We start from the raw sequence: 24,683 nt of genomic DNA on the forward strand, positions 1-24,683 counted from the left end.
CCAGGCAGGTCCATTCCCCCCTCCCAGACCGAGCCAAGTGTCCCTGCATAAGTCCCAGGATTCAAACAGCCAACTCATGCAACGAGTCCAGGACCTGGCACCAATGCACAGCTGCCTCCCAAACAGATCAAGCCAACTGACTGTCTCACCCGTTCAGGTGGCCTGATCCAGTTGGGGGCCCCTCAGCCTTTGGTTCATAGATCCTGTGCTTCCATTCATTTGGTTATTTGGATACGGTCAACAAGGCAAAGCGACAGCCTACAGAATGGGAAAAGATCTTCACCAACCCCACATCTGACAGAGGACTGATATCCAGAATATATAAGGAACTCAAGAAATTAGACATTAAAAGGACCAACAGTCCAATTGAGAAATGGGCTTTAGAACTAAACAGAGAATTCTCAACAGAGGAATCCCAAATGGCTGAAAGACATTTAAGGAATTGCTCAACTTCCCTAATCATCAGGGAAATGCAAATCAAGACAACTCTGAGATACCACCTTACGCCTGTCAGAGTGGCTAAGATCAAAAACACTGAAGACACTTTATGCTGGAGAGGATGTGGAACTAGGGGAACTCTCCTCCACTGCTGGTGGGAATGCAAGCTTGTACAACCACTTTGAAAATCAAGCACTCTTAACAGATATTTTAAAAGGGGGAAAGTATGGTAGGTGGCAAAGGTTACGGTATCAACTGGCTTTTAACTATTTTCTCTGCACTCTGGCCCTGGGGAGAGGTAGACTTATAGACTAGGCATTCTCCTTGGGATAGAAATAGCAAGGTTTTCCAGAAGGCTTATGGATGCATTAGGTCTACTGTCCTCTTCTGGTTGCGGGCAGTGCCAGGAAGGTTGTGATGCATCATCTCTCCAGATAGCTGTAGTTCACTGACTCCAGCAAAACATTTCCGAGGCTCTCACTTCCTCACTAGGGAATTATGGTTTAGATATTTTTCCTAGGAAGCAAACTCGGTTAAATGTTGGGGGTATTGCCGAATAGCTTTCCCCTCCAGTCATAACATTATCACCCCATCACCATTCTGGTTAGAGATTATGTTGACCTAGTACCGTGTGCTGTACAGCAATGGTCTCCAAAACTGGGATGTTTCCAGGCTGGAGGGAAGCGCCTATGACTGAAATTTCCTACTTGAAATGCTTCAGCCTGAAGGGAGGCTTGTTAATGAGGACAAGAGGAGATAGAAGCTGCTGAGTGAGCTTTAGGGGAATGATCCTAAAAGGCGCCGCTGTTCTGGGAATGTCTGTAGTCTCCTTGATGATTCTGTCATTGCTAGAGGCCAGGATGGAGGCAAGAAGTCCCAGTTACTGGTTCCTTGTTATCTCTTCTAAAGGAGCACTCCTGCCTGGATGCTCTCTTCAAGGATGTGATGGAAACTAAAAGGTGGTACTCGACTCATCTTGGGTGGGCCAACTGGACTGACTGCCTCAGGCCCCCCCATTGTCTTATGCCAGTTTCTCCCATCAGTCCTTTGAAAATCCTGCAGACTAGCAGCTTGGGGGACCCTGTTTCTTAAGACCCACTCTTGATATGCAGGGGACTCTGCTTTCCTATATAGTACAATTTCTTTCTAATCCTTCCTCTTCTCTAGTATGTGAATTTCATTGTTGGAATCCCTAAGATAAGAACTCAGCAACAGTGCCACAGTGGAGATTTGCATGAATGTGAGATTCTTGTACCGTAATGTCTGAGTTAAAGCCCACCTGAGTGTGAGAAAGAAAGCCAACATCACTCTCCATGACCATGATTGCCACCATTTTATTAAGACTTAGGGAGTGAACCACTCACAAACCTCAGGATGTCCACCAAAGTGTCAAGAGTAACAGAGCCTCTCTCCCCAAGTCCCCAAGTTGAATAAGCAATGAGGATGGCAAGGGAGACTCTGAACTGTAGAACTGCCTGTGAGTTGCGTAGTGAGCTCTGGAGATGCAGTTTTATGAGTCGATGACCAGGTTAGGTAGGTTTTTGAGTGGCGCAGCTGCTTGTAAGTCATCCCTCTTCCTGTTAGCAGTCTTTCATAGATTCCCCTTCAGCTCACGCCAACCAACTCCCTAGTTTGTAGACTTGAACTTTGCCCTCTGCAGAGTTGTTAGATATTTATTCATTTATCCCCAGGGAAAGTCACACAATATCCTGACGACTAGTTGAAGAGAACAACATTTAAGATCAGACTGTGGTCTAGTCTATATTATATGATAGTGTGTAAGACAGTAGTTTTTCAGGCTGTGCCTTGCCCTGATAGACTCCATTGAACTTTTTAAAAATTCTATTTATTTGTTTGTTTGTTTATTTGTTGTGTGTGTGTGTGTGTGTGTGTGTGTGTGTGTGTGTGTGTGTGTGTACCAGTATGGAAGTCAGGGGACAGCTTGCAGGAGTTGGTTTTCTTCACTGTGTTGTTGGTGTTTAGAGTCCCTATGTTATAAACACACACACAACTCATACAGGTCACATTTTGGTTTAGATCCTTTTGTCCTCCTCTCCTACGAGCATTCTCCCAAGCTCCCAGGAACCAGATAGGGTTGAGTATTGATTTTAAATGGTTTGAAACTGTTTTTCCTTTTTCTTTGTCCTGTGAATTATCTTCGCTTTTATTCTCTGTTCCTTTGTCAGACATTTGCAAACCCAACTATTGCAGTTCTCAAACCTTTTACTGCGCTGTAATGTCAGGCACTGTGACATTAACATGGGGCGGGGACGTTTCACTTCATGCTTGCAGGGCTATCAGTGTCACATCACTGGAGTTTAGTTTCGTGGGGTTTGTTTATTTGTCTGTCATACACATCTTTCACCCATCCATCTGACTACTAGCAGGTCTTGAAAGACACAGTCCTCATAGTAGACATCAGGTAGCTCCTTTTCTCCCCTCTTTTTTTGGTGGTGATGTTGCAGTGACATTAAAATACTAAGCATGCCAAACAAAACTATATTTGTCTCCAAGGGCTACTTCTAAATGACTGGGGCCCAAGTTCATTGATAAATACCATCTTGAGCAATCAACAAAAGAAGCATGAAAATGCAAAAGTTATTTTTAAAAAATCTCAGAATAATGTTTTGTTGTAGGATATTTGTGCACCGTGTGAAGATGTATTTGCTGTGATTAGTTTAATAAAGAGCTGAATGGCCAATAGCTAGGCAGGAGGTATAGGTGGAACTTCCAGGAAGGGAGAGGAAGTAGGAGGAGATAATCAAGGTGCAGAGGAGACCCCAATGAGACATGGAGGGAGTCAGACATACAGAATGAAAGAAAGGTAAAGAGCCACTTGGTAAAATGTAGATTAATAAAAGCAGGTTAACTTAAGTTATAAGAGGTAGCTAAAAACAAGCCTAAATGAAAGGCCAAGCTTTCATAATGAATAACACGTCTCTGTGTCATTTCCGTGAGCTGGTGACCTAAAGTAAAAGTTGTCTGCAATGTTCTACATGGAACCTTCATGTTTGGCATAGACACATAGGCTGATCTCTGTTCACAAAGATCAGCTGTGAATCAATAAGTTAGTCCTCAGGAAGAATACAGTGCATTTACCTTTGAACTTGGCCTGGATTTGCTTAGATTTTAATCATCTGTGTATTTAGGTCCATCAATGCTATCTATCTATCCCAATCACTGGATCTGCCAAAAACCTAGTGGTAGACTAGGAGATTTATTAGTATGGCCCTACTGAGGTGTACACTGTATAAATTATTTAGAAAACATAGGTGATAAAAAGAAAAAAATTAAAGAATTATTTTGATTTTCTGAAATATCTCATTTCTCTAAATACATCACAGATTATTTTCTAAAAAGGATGAAATTCAAATAACTTGAATAACATTCTTGAAATTGAATTTATCTCCTTGACATTTAACAGATTCTTGGAACACTACTAGGAGAACCCCAGGAAGCATTCTTCAAAATTGATGGGGTGTCCTGAACACTAGAGAAATCAGCTCAGAATTAAAAAAAGAATTAGGACAAGAGAGGTGATATATTCATCAAAATGTTAAAAAAATATTGTTAGTAGGTTTTATTTTTCCTGTAGTGTGTGAGGTGTTGAAGGTTTTAACGCACTTATGATACTCCTTGGCTTGATAATTTATCCTGTTTCCTGAAGCCTTTCCCAGTAGATAAATTGACAGTGTGCATATTTAGAGGTCACAAATGGAGCAATTAGTGTTTGCTCTAATCACCTTTGAACAAACGTGAAGGAGGTTAGTTAAAAAAAAAAAACAAGAAGAAGGTTTATATATGTCTTATATAATTCTTAACAAATTCTGTCATGTTAGAATTATTTAATCTTCCTTGCATAGAATTTATGGATTGAGGAGTGAATTTGTTAATAGAGAACATATTTCCTGACTTTATTATAGGGCTGTATATTTTCTTGTCTGCATAGTGTAGGCAACCTTAAAGCATTTTTATGTGCTTTCTTGAGAAAAAAAAAAAAAAACTCCAGCAAGCATTAATGAGTGACAGTGTTATATTTTTGTTCTCTGGACTATACATATTCTTTTATCTGGTTCAATGTCTGTATAGTTAATGTCTACAAGGCACCAAAACATAAATTTTATAATCTCTTGGACAATTGAGTGCTTTATCTTCTGATACACCAAAATTAAACTCTTGGTATTATCTTATCCAGTCAAAAGCCCTCTTGCTATTCTGTGATGCAAGCATGAAGCAAGAATATTGATCTTGCCTGACGAGTCTAGATGTTGGTTTAGATACTAATATATGAGAACACCATCTACTGCTGTAAGTGTTTACTCCCTCTCCATACAAAATAGTGTATTTGCCAGAATCTTATTATTTAAGTGAAGTTCAGTTTCTTAAATTACTAAATAATCTGTTATGAACTATCTAGGAAGAAAAGTTTGTACTTGTATATCGTTAATTCACAGAATTTGAGTCATTATTTCTTTATATGTTAATTAAAATAGAACCATATTTTTGGAAGAATAATCTTGAAATAAGTTGTTTAGCAGGGGAAGAGAGAAAAGGTGTAATGTTAGGGAACACAGAACGTAGAGGAACATGAGTGTAAGCTATGTTGGGCTAAGGGGATTATGCAGAGTCTGTGTTCAGATGGAGTCATACTGATTTTGGTTTCATGTTTTGGAACATCATAGCTTTCTGGAGATTTATAAATAGATGTCCAGGCAGCACTCAGTATAAGGCCCAATGTGAACATAAAGAATATGTATATACGCAAGTGGTAGCAATTCTCACATGAAGATGACATTCATCCATAGCTCAAATGCTTTGATCTATGGAGGAAGAAGAGGCAACCAGTGACTTCCCATCCCTGCCACACAGCACAGCAGTCTACTGCATGAACCAATGGGGTATAATAAACAAATAATGCAAATTACCACAGACCAAATAATTCCCACCATTGCCCATGATTACTAAAGGATTCAGTTCATTTTCCAGAAGGCTCTACAGATTAATTCCAACTCAGAAAAGTACAGCTTGATCAATAAAGTTTGTAAATGACTTTACAGATGAGGGATGCCATTCAATAGTGAATATAAACTTCAGTTGCTGAAGCATTTAAAAACTGCACAGCTGAGATGCATTGCAACCCAGAAGCAGGTGCTGGATCTCTTTCAAGTTAAATGGAATCAGTGGAGTATTCATATTCACTAAGAGTAGAGTCCAAAAGGATGGCAAATTATATATAGTGAGTGTCGTGATTATTAAATTTTGCAGGCCAATTAGCCAACTAGGCAACCATCTGACAGATACAATGTGAGCTAAATCAAGAAATGTTAACTTTCTCACAAGTACTATTGGCATTGTGTTACACAGTAGTTGCAGCTTACCTGGATCACAGCCATCCTCCCTAGGGTGCATTCACAAGGGGGAATGACATATAGTAATACTGTAGTGTTGTCTTGTCTTGTGCTCCGAGCCATAGTGAGAGAATCCTAGAGGGGCTGTGTCCTAACTGGGACAATTGTATATTCTACAGGAGGAAGACATCAAATAATCTTGCTAGTGGTGTGAAGTGTGTAAAACAAACACACAAATGAAGCAAGTAAGTGAAGAAACAAAACAGCATAAGAGGAACAGAGCCATGTGTATGTGTCACAATTACTATTTTTGATAGAATGATGACCGCTGGTCAGTGAACCAAAGGAAGTAAGGGAAGATGTGCCAGGGAGAGGGACCACGATGAACAAGGCTCTTCACCACAGTAAAGAGGATATCCTGGAGATAGAGGAGCAGAAAAAGCGATAGTTGACATCATCTGTAGGAGCTGATATCAAGGTGACATGAAGCCTGGGCTAACAAGTATGCTAAATTCTCTTGACAATAACACAGTAGCATATGAGAAAGCACTGGGAGATTTTTCAGAAGAATTGTTACATTTTATAATATTAAATTACTGTCTCTATGAATTATAGTGTCCATACATATATTTTCCATACAAGCAGAGGCACACCAGTAAAATTCTTAGCATCCAGAAAAGCTAAGCATTTGTTTTAAAAAGTTGTATTTATTTGAGATCTGTTTTCCTAAAAGCTTAAAGCTCTTGGTGTAGCATTTCAAACTTATCTGGCACAGTGTATCTCATGTTGGTGCTGGAGTTAGAAGATACTGAAGTCTCCGTACTCCCGCTGTGGTCTTAATTGATGCTGGAATGATCTTTGTAGTAATTCTAGTAGAATGATATTTTATAAAATATTCTGATTATTAGATAATTTGCTCATGATAGGTATAAAACCATTTCGAATTCTACAGGGAGCATTAAGGTACTGGTAGTGAAGACATCACCTTTCTACTCTAAAGTCATAATAATTTTGGGGTACTCTAGGGTACTTGATATAACGCCAAGTACTTTATAATTGCTTACATGGCAAATAAAACTGCAATTTTAAGGACTAACCATACTTACATACACTTATAATTCTAGTTAATGATTTCTTTCCATTCAAGGAATTTGTTGTCATTTTCAATGTATTCATGATTTTTCTCCAAAAGGAATTTTGTATTTATATATCAAACAGGTTTATCCTATCCTAACACACCATTAATTCATCAGGCAAACAAAAAAGAAAGTTGGAATGGTTTTGACGCCTTTGCCTTGGAAATGTGATAGTAGGGCAGGCAAGATTTCTTAGTGGATAGAGGCATTTGTGGCACAAGCTTGAAGACCCGAGTTTGATCTAGTTGTTCTCTGCGCTCCACATGTGTACTATGACACATGCATTCCTGAATATTGTACACACACATACACACACACACACACACACACACACATACATGCACACACACAGGCATGTGTGTATAGCAGTAACAAATCAAATAGGTTAGAGAAATGTGGAGATAGATTCTAGACTCAGGATTGAGACTGAAATCACATTCTGTGGACTTTCCCAACAGAGTTATATTTCATGACACAATCCAGCGGTCTAGGTAATGGAGAAAATCCATAACTAATTGCTGCTATATCAGTTTTAATATCCACACTCATTTTGAGAACTTGATATAGTCCAACTCTCAAGGGCATGCCTATAATTATGCTTTTGAGGTGTTCAAGTGCTTTATCACAGAGAGACACTTGAACTCCAATGTGAGAAGGTTAATTATTTAGAATATCCCTGAAAACATTCCCTGGTATGAGTGGATTACATGAAGACACCCTGAAGTGACTACAGACGTCCCAAGAAAGATAAATGTAGAAATCAATGACTGGTCTACGCGGAGTCCCAGAGGACTACTGTAGCATATTAACATGAGCCGCTAATCCTGGCCTCAGAAACCGCTTTCAAATGCTATTTCTCTCTTTTACAATACATCCCTCTGGAGGACTGTGCTTAAATTGAGCCAAGACTTTGAAGTTCCTGACTTTCATTGTAGGATTAATCCATAGGAATTCCTGTGGTGATGAATAAATATGGCTGGCCTGCCATGTGTGTCTCTCCGTGGTCTCTAGTGCATGCTTCCATGATTATATGGCCTCTAAATGAGTGTAGCAGGAGTCTCTTTGCAAAGCTAGCTAGAATACCGAATTTGCACCAGTCTGCACCAGTCTTACAGAAGAAAAATTAACTTCATACTTACAGATGGGAGGGTTAGTTTCTAATAGTCATTTCCTCAATCACTAAATGTTTAGGAAGCATTTATTAACTAGTTGCCTCAGGATTAAGGAAATCATTATTTGCTTTTACCCATTGATTGCAAGCCTCCTTTCTTCATTAGACATAAGAAATTTCTTTTTAAAAATTCAAAAACTGCTTTCTGCTATTCCATGTAAAGACATTGAAGCCCCACACTCCTTTATCAAAGCTGGGTCTTAATTCCTGTTTGTCTTCAGTCTTATCAGTGGTCCAAACAAAAGCCTTCCTGTCTGGCTGCCAGAGCCACTTCTCCACAGTGGTGTGGTTCTCCCCAGGGTGGGCAGTCTGGCAGCAACTGTCACTTATAACTGAACTTGGCTCAGCCTAGGCAGCAGATTGCATGACACAACTCAGTCAGACAACATCTCACATAAGATATTAAAAAATATTTCTGACCGATTTTAAGGCCTGCTACACATGACAAAACTCATACCTGACACCATCGTCAAGGCCAAGAACTTGTGTTTAGATGGCCCAGGCCCTAGAGGAAAACCTACCACTGAGCAGGTAAAGAAGGAGAGATGGGCCTGGGAGGAATCGGGGAAAGCAGTAAATGTGTTCAAAACATTTTGTATTGTTGTGAAGCAATTTCCTCCAAAATATGCAGCTCAAGGAAGGCTCATTTCAGGCTCAACAAATTCTCCTTCCTTCCAGTAGAGGGTGAGGTTCATGAAATTCAGGTGGTAAACAATTCACAAGTCTCAGGAAGTTCTAAAGGAAAGGAGAACATGGGGCCCTTCCCCGAGGTTATCGGAGTCTCCTACCAGCCGAGGAGATTGCCAGTGGTAGAGAGCCCTAGGGTTGCAGCTTCCCGAACTGTCACCTTGTCTTGGGGGACAGGGAGTAATGAAGCTTTGGGTCATCTCTGCTCCTGGAAGTAGCCTCAAAGAATTCATCGGTTTGCTAATTTGGTCATTGTTTACTGGTTCCTTTGGTTTATTGTTGGTTCCCTATCCAGGGTGAGTAGACATTGTGGGTTCAAGTCTCCCCAAGAAAAGCCTTGCACAACACACCAACAAGTCTACAAACCTGTCCCAAACTATTTAGAAAATGGACCAGATGGCTTCAGCAGTGATATATCTTCTTGTCTCCAATGACAAGGTGACCCTTAGTTATGTTTAGTGGAATGTACTATTACATAGGACTCTGCTGTCCTATATCCCCAGAGAAGATCTTTATAAATACCTATGTGCTCTGAGTTTTTATTTTAAAATGCTTCTTCTATGTAGTCTGAAATCTATGTCCCATTTTAATCACTCCTAAATAGTTTTATGTTGGAAATGTTCCTCACCCATTTTTAAGCCACCATTTTCTCAATGGAAAAATATGGGTTCCAGTGTTATTTAGATTTCCTGAGAATAAAATGAGAAGTAGTTCAAAGCACAGTGTTTTAAGTCCAGAAAATGTCTAGTATGTTAGACATTTAATATTAAATACTCATTGTCCTATCATTATACACTCTCCCTGTGATCATTATCATTACCATTTCTACCCAGGGAAGATCTTTATACCAGGGAAGAACAATCATTATTCATACTAGTTACTAAGTATTAAAAGCATTCCACCCCACAAAACACTTAGAATCTGAGCACAATTACTGAATCAAATACTATTTACTTCAATAAAGACTGAATTCACAAATAGAAAAGCCTTTTTTCCACCCAAATATTTAAGTAGTTACAATGATGATGAACCACAAAACAGGTTTTTGAGAAAGAGCATCTGAGTCGGTGTGTGTGCAAATGTTAGCAAATGACATTTGAGTCAGCAATGCTTATTAACTATCTGCTATGTGACTGACATGATATTGCATAAATGGAAAATTAAAAACAAATGAATAAGATAAATAAGAATAAAATGTCATAAAGTTTCCCTTAAGAACTTTGGTATTTTGATTTCCCAAACAGTGTATTTCAAAATCATATTCAAGTTTTTATATTTTTTTCTGCAAAATCCTACATATGATTTGAGACACATTTTGTGTATGGATCTGTATGTATTCTAGGATGGCCTCAAATTCAAATAGTCGAAGGATGACCTTGAATTTCTGATCATCCTGCCTGCTTGTACCTCCTGAGTCCTGGGGATAAGCATGAACCCCTCCCTCCCATCTCTGGCACCCAGTTTTGATGATGCTTCGATTGAATCCAGGCCTCTGTGTATGCTAGGCAAACCCTGTACCAACTCATCAACATCCACAGCCGATCCAAAACATTTTTAGAATTTGAAAATAATAGAAGGAAACGTCATTGGAATAATTCCTAAACTATTACTTTTGGTTCTACATTAGTAAAATGCTGAAGACTTTCTGAAAACAACTTACTGGGAGAACTTCCATTACCACTTCATGAATTATCTCCACTTTTCCACTCTTTATATTGTCTCCTGTCTACAAGTGTCTTGATTCATCTTCCTACACTTCAGCAGTTATGGAATTAGCAAAATTGAGTAATGGGCATCATTAAGCTGTTTGGAAGATGTAATTACCTTTTCTTTGGGGCTTCATGTGTGTTAGGAGGTATCTCTCTCATAATGTTTGGTCAGAAAAAATAAATACAGGAGTTGCTCAACAAAAGCATTTAAAAATTATACCAGTGCTTATGATGCAAACTGCTTTATGACAGTGTATTCAGTATCTTGACATTTGTTTATCATTGCGAAATTTATGTAAAATATGATCAATTTAGACCTTTAAAATACAATTATAAGAAATCAAAACAGGCTTGTCAGCAAGTAAATACGTTGTAGAATTAAATATTTTCAAATTCAGGTAGGAACTACCAGTGCTGGATGAGTCTTTCAATGGGACTTCATTTTAAACATCTGAACACAATTGCCATTTCAAAGCTGAGCTTGGCGGCACACTGAAGAGGGTAAACTCACTAGTGGATGCATTACCGCCACTTAATTTAGGAGAGCTCCCATCCCTGCAGATGTTCTCACACAGGCAGATGGGGACTTCATGGACGATTTGAATGTTTTCTTCCCAGGAACCAGTGTCAGTCTGCGGGAAATCTGAAGTGCAGCCATGTGGTACCAGGTCAGAACTCTTTCTTGATCTGAATCTGTATCCTGTAAGAAAGGAAGATGTATGGTTTTGCTTTGGCATTAAAGCATGGTGTCTTATCCCATATTCTTTCTCTCTATAAAGGACTTCGTTCCTTGCCTAAATTTTTCATGAACTATTTTGTGCTCTTAAATACCTAGGAGATAATTAATAATTTAATTTGTAATACACCATGCAGCTTGGAAATCAAACCCTAATGGCTAGGTTGAGATGTGTGAACACCTCTACACCCCGCAGACACCATCTCTGTTCAAAATGTTGAGTTTTCTCTCCCTATGCATCTTCTCTTAGTTTTACCAAAACACATGTACTGGTGAGAAATATTTCCAGTCAAATTTTAAAGTTTGACTAATATCTTAATTGTTCAACAATTTTTCTCGACTTTGTATCCTCTTTATGCTTTCTTTAGTATGAGGTTGTGTGGCTGATGCTGGGGCTGGGGTTCTCCAAGCTCCATTTCTGCTTTACCAGCTGGGCCCTGTGAGTTATGCCTGGAGACCCTAAGGCAGGGGAAAGGAGGGGCTTGGCTTCCCATTTGTTCCCCTTTCCTTGCTTGTATCCCAAAGCTTGACACTTCAACATTCTGAAGCAATGACCTATCCCTTAGCAGAGGCTAAATTGGGTTTGCAAGTTTTAATTCTAGAGCCAGTTTTTATTATTATTACTATTATTATTCATTGATATTTATTATTATTACTATTGTTATTAAGTTTTTATTTCTTTTTCCCCTTTTATTGAAAATAGGTTCTTTTCCTACATAATATATCCTGATTACTGTTTTCTGTAGCCAGAAGTTTTCCTGTGTCCTGCCTGGCCCACAGCCGCTCAGACCTAAGCAAACATACAGACATTTATACTAATTAGAACTGCTTAGCCATTAGCTCAGGCTTACTACTGACTAGCTCTTACACTTACACTAAGCCCATTTCTGTTAATCTACATGTTACCACATTTTCCATGGCTTTACCTGTGTGCCCTGAATGGCAGGCTGATGTCTCATGACTCAGCCTTCCTCTTCCCAGAATTCTCCTTGTCTGCTTATCCTGCCTATACTTCCAACCTGGCTACTGGCCAATCAGCGTTTTATTAAACCAGTGTACAAAAGTATTATTCCACAGCAGTTTTCCCTCCTTCTACTCCTCCCAGTTCATCCCCACCTCCCCTCTCATTCAGACCCACTCCCTTTCTGTCTCTTATCAGATAAGATTAAAGAAAACCTATTGCATTAAAGTTGGACAGGACAAACCAACAGAAGGAAAAGAACCCAAGAGAAGAATCAGAGACCCACTTGTTCACACACGGAGGAGTCCCACTAAAAACACTAAACCAAAAGTCATGATATTTACTTAGAGGACCCATACAGGCCCTGTGCATGCTGCTTCAGTCTCTGTGAGCTCATATGCCCTTAGCTCATGCAGATTTGGAAGGCCTGATTTTGGTGTCCTTCATCTCCTCTGACTCTTACATTCTAGCTCTCGAACCAGTCTTACTGCTGCATCCTCAGACACAACACCTTGGCTTTCCATGTCGCTCACCTTCTAGGCCTGGACCTCAGTTTCATTGGCTCCCTTTTGAGTGACTGGCTAGAGCAGCAGTAAATTAGACCCCATCCTTGGATATCTAAGTTCAGCCATTCCCACTGGGCCCTAGGGATGTGCTTTACTACTCTGTTTACAGGGATTCCTTTATGCTTCTGATGATTTAGCTAACTAAATATAAGGCTGTTGTCACAAAAGGTATTTAGTAATTTATTTATGTTTTAAATTATTCAGTTAACTAGATAAAAGTTGTTGCTTGCTGTCAGAAATTCATTGACTAAATCTTCTGTGTCGTGATTCTAATTCAAGTGGGATACAGGTAATATTTTAAAACATGCTTTCCGTCAGGCTGTGTTTCTGTGGTCCATCAATGATGTTTAGTGAAATAGTTTTCCCTGTGCTAAGCTGTCTTGTTGCATACACAAGTCCCAATTTCCCCCCCTGTTATTTTGGGGAAGAGCCATTTGGAAAATGGTGAAATATTTTGTAGTGATTTTGGCTGAATATTTTTCACATCTGTTAGAGATTCTCAGATGACTTCTCAGCAATTTTGGTTGGACATCTTATACATGTTTTAGAGATTTACAGATCTGTTATCAACTATTTTCTGATCTATAGAATTTGTACTTTAAAAAAAAAAAACCTCACAAAAATAACTAGATTTATTTGCACTACTTTATAGTCCTACAAAGAGCATATTTCCGTTGTCCTGCTAAATATTGTTACTTTTCTTAATTCTGTTTTTCTTTTGTATTTGTGCATGTGATATATGTATATTCATGTTCCAGTGAGTATGTAAGTCTGTGAGTGTGTGCATATTGAAGTCATAGGTCAGTGTTGGGTCTTCACTTGCTTTTTGAGACAGGGTCTCTCACTGAACCTGCATCTCACTGACAGGAGTGATTGGCAGGCCAGTGAGCACCAAAGACTCCCTATCTCTGTCCCTAGCATTGGGATCATAAGTGTGCCTTGTTGCACTCTCCTTTCTCTGTGGGTGTGAACTCTGAATTCAGCTGCTCCTGTTTGCATGGCAAGCACTTTCCTAACTGAGCCCCATTTGCTTAATTCTTAAAAAGGAGTATGTGTACATGTGTGCAGATAACTCGTAGTCAATTAAGAACATGTCAGATCCTCTACAGTTGGAGATGGAGGTGGCAGGGAGCCACCAGATGTGGGTCCTGGTAGCTGATTTCCAGTTCTCTGCATGAATAGTGTGGTGGTTTGAGTGAGAACGGCTCCTGCAGTATCAAATATTTAAATGCTTCCTTCCCAGTTGGTGGAACTCTTTGGGAGGGATTAGGAGGTACAGTCTCCTTGAGGAGGTATGCCACTGGTGGGGAACTCTGAGATTTCAAAAACCAAAGCCGTTCCCAGTTGGCACTCTGTCTCTCTGCCTTGTGCAAGCCCTAATAAACCCATTCTTCTAAAGCTGCATTGTTCATGGTATCTCTTCACAGCAGTAGAAAAGTATCTAAGGAGTCAATGTTAATCTCTGAGCCGACTTTCCTCTTAACTCTTATTGTGAAATAATTTTCACTGTAGTTTGAATATGTTGAAAGTCAAATACTTTTCTATATGTTGACTGGCCATTTGGATTTCTTGAATTCTTTGTTTTGTTCATTCTTCTCTTGGGTGGCTGATATTTTATTGATTTGGTAATTTTAAAAATGTTTTGTGCTTTAATATTTATTTTAAAAGTGATTTTAAGCATATTTCCCCAATTTGTGATATCCATTCATTTTTAATGGGATCTTCTCATTCAGATTTATTTTAATTTTTTATATATTTATATTTAACAATCTTGATATTTAGCTTTTGGAAATTTATTAGGAGTTTCCAGTCTCTTAACTTCCCCTACCCTGTTTTCCCCAGTATTATTTAAATTTATTTATTTTTTCTTTCATAAATTTTTTTGATATCTTGAACTCCTTATATTATAAACTTACAGTATTTTAGTTTGTATTTTGATATTTTAGTTTAAGTTATTTATTTCACTTTAAAAAAATCTTTGCCTACTTCAAGTAGTACCTTTTTTTGGTGTTTTTTTCCTCACAAGGATTAGGAATGTCATTTGTTGGATAGTATAAAACTCAAACAAATTGCATTTAATCTTTAATTTGTTTAGAAAATGTATTTAACCATGAAGTCCCTATGAATATAAAAGCAATGGACCAAATTTTCCTATATGGACTGAGTAGACTGCATTTATATGCTTAGAAATTATACATATACATATATATATATATATATATATATATATATATATATATATATATAGAGAGAGAGAGAGAGAGAGAGAGACATACACACACACACACACACACACACACAGAGAGAGAACAATTAAAGAAAAGAAATCATGGATTTGAAAGAGATCAAGGAAGGGTATGTGGGAAAGTTGTTGGATGGAAAAGAAAGGAAAAATTATGTAGTTTTATTATTATCTCAAAAATTATATTTTAAAACTTTCCCTAACTAATTGCATTTTATATATATATGTTATCAAAATGACTGAACTATTATTTCTCTTCCTTAGTTCTCCAACTTTTAGATGATCTTCATAGTACGTTGTCATCTTCATAATCATGAATCAGCTCTCCTAATACATTTACTTTCTTCATGTATTCAGTTATCCTTCTCTTTCTCTCTCTATGGGAAATGCTGATCAACACACCAGAATAGAGTATATATGTTTGTAATTATTGAAAGAATAAAAGGATGAAATTTCAGAATCTTTTCTTTATATACCCTTCTTCAACAGCTCCTTTCATCCTCACATTTTTAGAGTTACCTCCAGTGCTGTATTTCAGGGTAACTTACTTAGGCTGTGTAGAAGTAGTTGGCCGAACACTGCCTACAGCTCTTTAAATTCTTGGATTTGTAGGTTTTTCAGTGTTCCATTATGGGAAAACTAAAGGAAATCACTAGGTGGAAAATTAATTTTCTGGAATACAGCATCAATGGCTCTCATGGCTGGATGGAATGAAGCTGTAGACTTCATGCAGTCTCAGTTCAGAGCATTCTAATTCTCTGTAGGTTCTTAAACTCTCTTCGATGGCCAATGAGGAAAGGTGATTTGTGTGGGAGTCCTGAGACCTCATCGAATGAATCTAGGGGCAGTAAAAGAAAGTGATTTGAAAAATCCTATATTCTCCTTCATCCTATTTTCATTTGCTCAGCAGTCCTGTCTTTACCTTCCTTCTCCAAGGTCTCTTCACATAAAACCTTAGCTGTGAATAGCTTTGCTTGGATGTACTGCTGCAGTGGGATTTTAGAAGAACTCATTTTGGTTTGTAGCTGTGGCTCAGCTTCAAGAAGAACGTAATGAGAAGGCTCTGTCTCCCTCTTTTTCATGTGTCCATTACACAGAAAAGATTAATTTTGTTTTAACTTGTGGGAGTGAATAATTATGTTATAGGTAAGCAATGTCGTCTGCTCATGGAAGCTCATGATTTTTGTTTTGTTAAAAAGTTTGTGGTAATATTCCTGTTTTTATAAAAGTTTGAAAATTGTGACTGAGTTTAAAATCATGAATATATTTGGGGAGATCAGAAACCTTGAAGGAGGAAACTGCACTCCCTAGAAGATATGAAACTGCTAACTTAATAGGCTGGTTTGGAGTATGCATCACTCTCAGGCAAAAAGGGGGAGGGGTAAATAATTTGGCCTGTATCTTTATAAACACGCTGTGCTAGTCTCAACGTCAGTTTGACCAGATTCAGAGATCTCATAGACACACACCTCTGAGCGTGTTTTGTGGACAGATAGCTCTGCCCCACACAATAAATAACAATGGCTTTTGGAAAGGTGAGTGTGGGTTTTGTCACTTAGACCTGTGTTGCTTCTATAACTTCACGTTGGTCTGATCATTATGAAGAGGACATAGGCTTGTTTTGAGTGAGTTTGCTACTAGTAATTAGAAAACTTGGTTAATCATCTGCCATAACAATTACCATGCATCAGCTCCAAGCAGACTTGTAATGTGTGTTAACTGCTGTGGTTTGCGAGGAGGTGGAACCTTCGGGGGACAGGCCTAGACTAAACAAGTTAGTTTCGGGCATTGGGGACATGCCCTTGATGGAGATTTGGGGACCCCAGCTCCTCTTTTCTTTTTTGTTTCCTGGATGCTATAAGGAGAGCAGTTTCCTTTACCATGTGTTTGGTAGGTCTCAAAGCAAATGACAGACGACTACACACTGAAAATTGTGAGTCAAAATAAACCTTACCTCCTAATAGTTGATTACGTCAATATCTTGTCAGAGTAACAGAAAATTAATAATGACTTTCATCATGTGTCATGAGGTGATGACTGCAATCTTATATCAAAGGAGGTCTACAAGAAGAAAACACGTGAAGTTTTTATGACCAAGGAAACGTCCTAACGAAGATCCACAGACTCAGTTCCTTGTGTTTTAAAGCTTAGGTTCAATCTAATAAATATAAAAATGACTGGAACTTATTTATTTATTTTTTGAGACAGGGTTTCTCCGTTTTGGTATCTGTCCTGGATCTTGCTCTATAGACCAGGCTGGCCTCAAACTTACAGAGCTCTGCCTGGCTTTGCCTCCCGAGTGCTGGGATTAAAGGTGTGCACCACTGCCGCCCAGTTGGAAATTATAATTTAATAATCATATAGTTTAGGGCAGCATTTCTGTCTCCTGGGACTGGGGCAGGACTCATCTGGCATAAAAGCTGATTGATATCTATCAGAATTTCTTTATTGGTAGCCCCTACATAGAAAGTAGTTTCCATCACCTGTTTCTGGTTCTGTGAAATACTCTGTAGCAGAAGGGATGGGAAATCAAGTAAAGGAGGACCACAGAGGACCACAGGAGGACCACAGAAGACCACAGAGGACCACAGGAGGGCCACAGGAGGGCCACAGGAGAACCACAGAGGACCATAGGAGAACCACAGAGGACCACAGGAGGACCACAGGAGGGCCACAGGAGGACCACAGAGGACCACAGAAGGACCACAGAAGGACCACAGAGGACCACAGGAGGACCACAGGAGGACCACAGGAGGACCACAGAAGACCACAGAGGATTACAGAGGATCACAGGAGGACCACAGAGGACCACAGAGGATCACAGAGGACCACAGAGGACCACAGGAGGACCACAGGAGGACCACAGGAGGACCTCAGACACCTAACATTCTTCACATTGGTACTGAGTTTCATTCACAAAGCACTGTTGGGGGTACCATCTCCAGGTCTTCTTAGCACACTGAAATAGCTTTGCAGGAGTGCTTTAAAAACATGCGTTCTTACAGACTTAAAAATATGATTGGATTTAAAGCCATAGCTAGACTTGCAGGGATTAAAAGGAACAAAGGCCTGGTATTAACTAGATTGGCAGATGTTTGCAAAGAGCCTGAATGTGGGCAGGTGCTCGTGGGGAGGACTTTTGTTTTTTCTTTCTATGGGGTCTTACCCACTTTCTCCAGTAACTTGAGGTAAGGATTTGCCATTATTTAATCATATTCACACATAACACAATTTAAATTTAGCTCAGCACCAGAAATCCATCAAAAAGGAAACCCTGTTCTTCATTTGCAGAAGGTAATAATTGCCTTCTCTGAAAAAGCATTCTTCTCTTCCTGAGCTTGGAACTGCTGTATCTTTTGTTTGATAATGCCAAAATCTTTAAGGCTTTTGGTCATTTAAAATGGCTCCTTTATTATTATATTTTTATCTGTAAAAGGAGCTATTTAAATTTTTTTTAGAGCAAATTCCCCCTTTTAACATTCCAAATAGAGGATCAGGTGCTAATATATTACATTTGCATAATGCCTTGGAACTAGAAGGCTCCCAGGGAGCCTTATAACCTTGGGTATACTAGGAAAACCTGCACCCACTAGAGAAACACAATAGCATTCTAAGCAGAGCATATTATAGTCATTCAGTCTACAGCTCACAGAATAATAATCATTTGTGTGATTTGCGAGAGAGAGAGCCCAAATTCTTTCAAATCATTTCCTTTCTTTCCTCACCAATTTTTCTTCTACAGGCAATTAGTACTTTGCTTGACAAGGGATTGAGGGAAATTTCTAAGATTCTTTTGCCACGTTGGCTATTAGCATGCCATTCTGCTTTCCTACTAATTTATTATTATTTTTAAGTTAATGGTATATTTGCTATCAACTCCGAGGTAGGTTTTTGATCAATTAAGAAACACTGGGAATGAAGGGTTTTGTTACAGCAAAAGCCAAATTAGCCAGGCACATTTTATCTCAATTATACCTGTAATTTCTGACATACCGTTCTAGCTTTTTGTTTAATGGTATTACTGTCTTTATAGAACACATTAAAATATTAATATGCGTTAAAGAGTCAGAATAAAAAATTCCAAATTTCTCTACTAAATAATAACCACTTAAGTAATTATAATTCAAATTTCTTTGTGTATATGATAATAAAAGAAAGCTAGACAGAAATAATAGCTGATAAAAATGAAAAAAGGGATAAACGCTATCTAACAGTATGATACATTAATTTAAATTTGCTTGACTTCAGAAGAAAGGCGTGCAAACTATGGGGATATCTAAACCTGCTTTCATTGTACAGATTCTTAGTTTCTAAAGATCTCTTTTCAATAAGGAACAAAGATCTGAGAGACAATTAGATTGTGTTCCTGCATCACCCAGTCATAATCGATGATCTCTTCTGAAATGTAACTCATTTATTCACTTTCATTTCAATGTTCGGAAGCAGCTGGTATTAATTTAGTCAGTTTCTTCCTGACTAAAGGTGTGTTTTTCTGAAAAGCAATTGGAGTTATCTAAGAATCTTGGCTTGCGGTCCATTTTCATAGACACACACGAGCACCGTTGCCATGTTGTTTCCTGGCACTGTGAGGGGCTTGGAGGACTGGAGGCCAGCTCAGTCTGTAAGTGACTTGGTTTTTACCTTGTACCTCATCATCCCAAGGAATAGTTCTTGTCCTGAAAATTCAGTACAGCTTACTTTTCTTGGATCATAGCTTACTAGTCTATATTGCTTTTTCTTGGGCTAGTCTGCTGTACATTTCTACTAGCAGGCTCAAATTTCCTTTTAACTAAGGAAATTACCTTTCATGTACTTACACGTTTTCAACACTCCATTTGAGATCAGTACTACAGGAAGGGTAAGTATCTTTTGATGCGGCCATCAGTGGTCTTCTCCTCAGCTAATGATCTTTTCTCCCTTGCCTTCATCTCTTGGTCATTACCATCTGCATTCACTTAGGACAATCTCAGCTTTACATGCCTTTCTCTTAACTGACTGCTACTTCACCTGTCAGATTAAGATGTCCTCTGCCTCTCAGATCTTCTGAAGCTTTTGTTTTCCCTCAGTGGAAATATTTAAATGTTTAAAGAGGAACTAATTTGTAGGCTAGAAGAAAAAGTTCACAACCTTATGTCAAAATGCAGGCAGGTAAGTGTACCCTTGTTTGCTTTCAGGTAAGAAACAATTTGATGTGTGTCTGTGACAAACTTCCTGTCCGACTGAACATCACATTCAATTGTATGTGTTCTTAAGGATTTGCCTTTAGCTCAGCAGCACGTTCATGAGATTGTTCTGTGTCACTAGGTACAAGCAGAATTTATTTCATTGTTTCACATCTCAATTTACTTATCCAGTAGATTCTTGTTCCAAGGGGTTTTATTCGCGTCAGCTCTCCAGGTCACAGCTTATTGCTAACTAATTAGGGCATTTTTCTTCTGTATCTGCTCCTCTTGGCCTGGGGATTCAAAGTGCAGACCTCCATTGCCTGACTTGTTTTACTGAGAATATGTAGCAAGGGAAGGGAACTTGTATGTTTGATGACTTAACTTTTCCAACAAGTGCAGTCTTACCTTTGTTCTGTTTTAATTCAAGTAGTGGTAAAGAAGGACTCTGGGAATTATACTGAAGATTTGAGGGTTTTTTGGGGGTCTCTCTCCCTCTCTCTCTCTCCCTCTCTCTCTCTCTCTCTCTTAGAGTCAGTTTAGGAAAGTGGACATGGCAATGGGATTAATAGCAGACTGTTAATTATCATAGTGCCATGATCATAAATATGCAAACCTTCATCATAAAGTGTTCTATTTTCTTGCATGTATTTAACATTTGCTGTACGGAGGTCAGAGGGCATCTGTTGCAGATTGTTTCTCTTCTTCCATCATGTGGGACCTGGAGATTGAACTCAGGTTGTCAGTCTTGATAGCAGAAGTCTTTATCCTCTGAGCTCTTCCTGCACCCCAATATTTTTAATTCTACCTTTTGTGAATGAGTGATCACTTATGTTTAGTTTTGAGAAAAGGAGATGCTGAATCCATTTTTACTTTGTTTCTTTGGAAGACTATTTTCTCTTGTGGGTTTCATATGGTATGTCCTTGATTATCATTACTACTTCCTGTATATTTAAAGTTCATGTCTTTGTTATTTAAGTAATGAAAGTCTTAACATGAAATAATCAGTGTTACTGTGAACCTTCTGTATTAGTCACAGCAAAAATAATTTTAATGATATAATCTTCTAACTATAGAAAAAACTTCCAACTTTCAAATGATTATATTACCATATTTATTATTCTTAACTTACAATTCATGTTCCATATAAATTTTTTTTTTTTTTTTAGTAAGTGCCCACAGTAACAGTTGCTCAGTGATTGCTGTGTATCTAGGAATATACAATGTGGCTTATAAGTCTAATTTTATTTAGTTCTGATATAAACTCTGGGTCACAGTCCCAGTATAAAGGTGAGGGAGGGCACTCAAGCCTAGGGAAAGGAGAGACAGCTGTGTCGGCGTCACACATGGCTTGCAGCTGGGTCTGGTTCCTTTGATGTATCTCCCGATCATGCAGTGCCATCCCTTTCAGCTGCACCTTCCACAGGCTGGCCCCTTTCTCCTGTGTTAGACTTTGGGAAACCCTGAGCAAAGAGCAAATAAGTTTGATTCTTATATGTATCAAGTGGCAAGAGACTGCAGTAGTTTGTAGAGCTGAGCAATTTTGTCATTGCTCTGCATTTCTTTCATGGGATGGTGAGTAATCAATGGCTCAGATCTTGCATGTCTACTACACGTTTTAGGATAGTGTCTTGCTTTCTTGCTTGGGAGCTCCCGCTGCTCTGGATTTGATCCTGGCTTTTCACTGCCCCTTGGCTGAGCTGAAAGCAAAAGCTTATAATGTTTTGCTTTGTTGCTGAATGTCCTTTTCTTTACCTCCTCTCAGATTCCTACCCTGTCATTCCCTAAATGATAGGCCTTTAAGTCAACTCAATTTGTATGCCATAAGCAGACATTTTCATATTTCCTTTCCTTTCTAATTCAAGATAGTAATGACCTCCAGACTGTCTTTCTCAAGATATACCAACTTTAGTGAGAATGCTAAAAGAACAAATACATCTTAACATTGATTTTTCTACTCTAATAACTACATATTTTCATGTACAATTTAATAGTGCAACTATTAATCAAAAGTAATAAAACAACTTTGATTAATTTAAGCACAAAGAAAGCTTACTAAAGAAGCCATGCTACTCTTAGAATTTCATAGAGGACTTGGTTTCCATGATGCTGTTGAAAGGCAGACAAAACCACAGTGATGAACTACTACAGAAAGCATCATTCACTCAGTATTATATCCATTTCACTAACACATTCTTGTATGGATGAAGCAACAGACCCACACAATGTTCATTTGTTGATTGTCATTTTGAATCATACTTTTGTTTTGCATATTTAATTTTAACCGTACAACTTCATTATATTGCTGTTTACCTTTTCATTAGTTGGTTAGATTTTCTAGTATATCATGCACAGTGTCTATACATTCACCAATGTTACTTTGCAACAATAGTTTCTTTAGTAATGCAAATAGGCTTAGTTTCCATTATGCTCTGAAAGTCTTTGTGCTCGCTGCATTCATATCTTGAAGCCCTAACCTCTAGCATAAAGGATTTAGAGGTGAGACCTTTGTGAAATAATTACCTTTAGATAAGATCCTGAAGGCTAGGGCCTTTATGATGGGATTAGTGCCTTTATGGGGAAAAGACAGCAGATCTCTCCCATATCCTCTTTTTCTCTCTCTTTCCTTCCCTTATAACCTTTATCTTAGCCTTGGATCCTTGAGAATTATAAGGAGCAAATTCCTTTTATTGATGTCATACAATATCGTCAGTTCTGTGGGGCAGACTGAGTTAAGACAGATTTTGGTATTGACCTTGTTGTGCTGTTCTGTCAAATACCTAAAAATGTGAGAGCAGATTTGAGACTGGGTGCAAGACGGATGCTTGAAATAAGTTTCAGAAAAATGCTAACAATTATTCATGATTGCTATGACAAGACCATTAAAGGTGATTTAGTTATAAGCCAGGATAAAAAGAAGAACACTGTAGAGGAATTTTCTTAGACAGACCAATAAGCAGAAATATTGTTTATAGAAATATTATGGCAGTGGCTCTCCTCATGAGATTTCCTCCTGTAATTAGAATTATGTTCTTGGAGTTTGGAGTAAAGACGATTCTGGCTACAAAATGGAAAAGAACTTGGATGAATTAAATTTATATTCCAGTTATATTCTAATCTGAAAATTCTGCACATGATGATGAGGGATGTTTAGCTGAAGATCTCTCTAAGCAAGGTATGGAAAGAAAATCTTGGAATTTCCAAACTACATATCAATAGTATTAATGTGAATAAGTAATATACATCTTTAAGAAAGCATGGTTGAGCAAAAAAAAAAGAATCAGAGTGTAGAGATTTAGAAAGCTAGCCTGTTTGTATTACAAAATTTGGGAAGACTTCAGAAGAGAAAAGCAGAGTGAGGTTGGCCATCTCAACTTGAGATCACATTGCACGAGAAGAAACTGGCAGCTTAAGGAATGCTGAGATGTGGTCAGATGAAGGAAGGCTGTTGAATTATTAAGATTCTATAAGGCAGGGATGTGAAACTGGCTGAGAACATGCACTTATTTAAAAAAAAAGGAATGAATAATCCCACAGATGTTTCAGAGATCCATTCTCATGTCTCAGTTTCAATGAACCAAATGATATTAGAGTGGCAGCATTGGGTAGTGTTACCAATAACTGTGAATGGGAAGGTGAGATCAGAAAAGCCTTATGGGTAGATCTATACCTGGTAAAGCAGCTGGGATGTAACGTTGCTTGACAGAACTGCAGGAGCAAGACCACCATCCCAGTGACCTAAAAGGCAGCATCAGAGTCCGAAATGATTCAGGAGGCAGGGCATCATACCAAGAAGAGTTATGCATGAGTCACAGGCATAAAGCGACTAGCAGGCTAGGTTTACTTTGCTTGGAATTCACTTCCTATTTCTAGCTTGTGATTTCTCCCTTTGGAATGGGAATACCTACCCCATGCTTGTCCTACTATTAGATTTTAGAAGTATGACATGTGCTAAGCTTCACAGTTCACAGCTTGAGAGAGCTTTTGATTCAGTGTGAATCAGACCTTAATTCTTATATATGATTCAGATGACATTTAGAAGAGAGTTTCAGACTTAAAAGTTACATCGAGGCTAACAAAGAGTTGGTAGGTGCCAGATGCAGCCATGGACTGGGTGTGAAATGTGCCCTGGAAACTGTGGCCAAACATCTGACTGTCAGTCGGTAGTCCTGTGTTTGGAGGTTGTGGTATCCCTAGAAGGTGGGACCTACCTGGAGAAAGTTGGTTACTAAAGATTGAGGCTTAAGGTTTTATAGGTGCCTCACTTCTTGTCTTCTTTCAGTTTCCTGATCTTCTCAGACGTAAACAAGCAGCCCGACGCTCTCACTGTCATGGTGGGAGTCCCTTTCATGCCATGAGCTACAAGAAGTCCTTTCTTCTGAAAATGTCTTCCAGTCAGTTACGTAGTCATAGCAATGAGAAAGTAAACATGGAATGATGGTAATTTGACATAGAAGCACTTCCTGTTTGAGGGTCAGGGGCAGAACATTGTGGGCTAAATGCTTGTGTCTTTTCAGTTTATATGCT

At 38.6% G+C, this 24,683-nt stretch overlaps 1 long non-coding RNA gene across 2 annotated transcripts; it reads right to left on the reverse strand.

Annotated features, from left to right (window-relative positions):
• Positions 1 to 10,855: 10,855 nt before the first annotated feature.
• LOC121821930 (uncharacterized) lies at positions 10,856 to 24,559 on the reverse strand. Of its 2 annotated transcripts, none has more exons than XR_013044227.1 (2): positions 24,368 to 24,559; positions 10,856 to 11,189 (listed from the first exon to the last, which is right to left on the reverse strand). It is a non-coding gene; the product is annotated as an uncharacterized LOC121821930 (long non-coding RNA). The 2 variants fall into 2 exon arrangements; XR_013044228.1 differs by lacking the exon at positions 24,368 to 24,559 and adding an exon at positions 16,949 to 17,047.
• Positions 24,560 to 24,683: the final 124 nt, after the last annotated feature.

This window comes from Peromyscus maniculatus, chromosome 13 (genome assembly GCF_049852395.1).
Source record: "Peromyscus maniculatus bairdii isolate BWxNUB_F1_BW_parent chromosome 13, HU_Pman_BW_mat_3.1, whole genome shotgun sequence".
Taxonomy (NCBI): domain Eukaryota; kingdom Metazoa; phylum Chordata; class Mammalia; order Rodentia; family Cricetidae; genus Peromyscus; species Peromyscus maniculatus.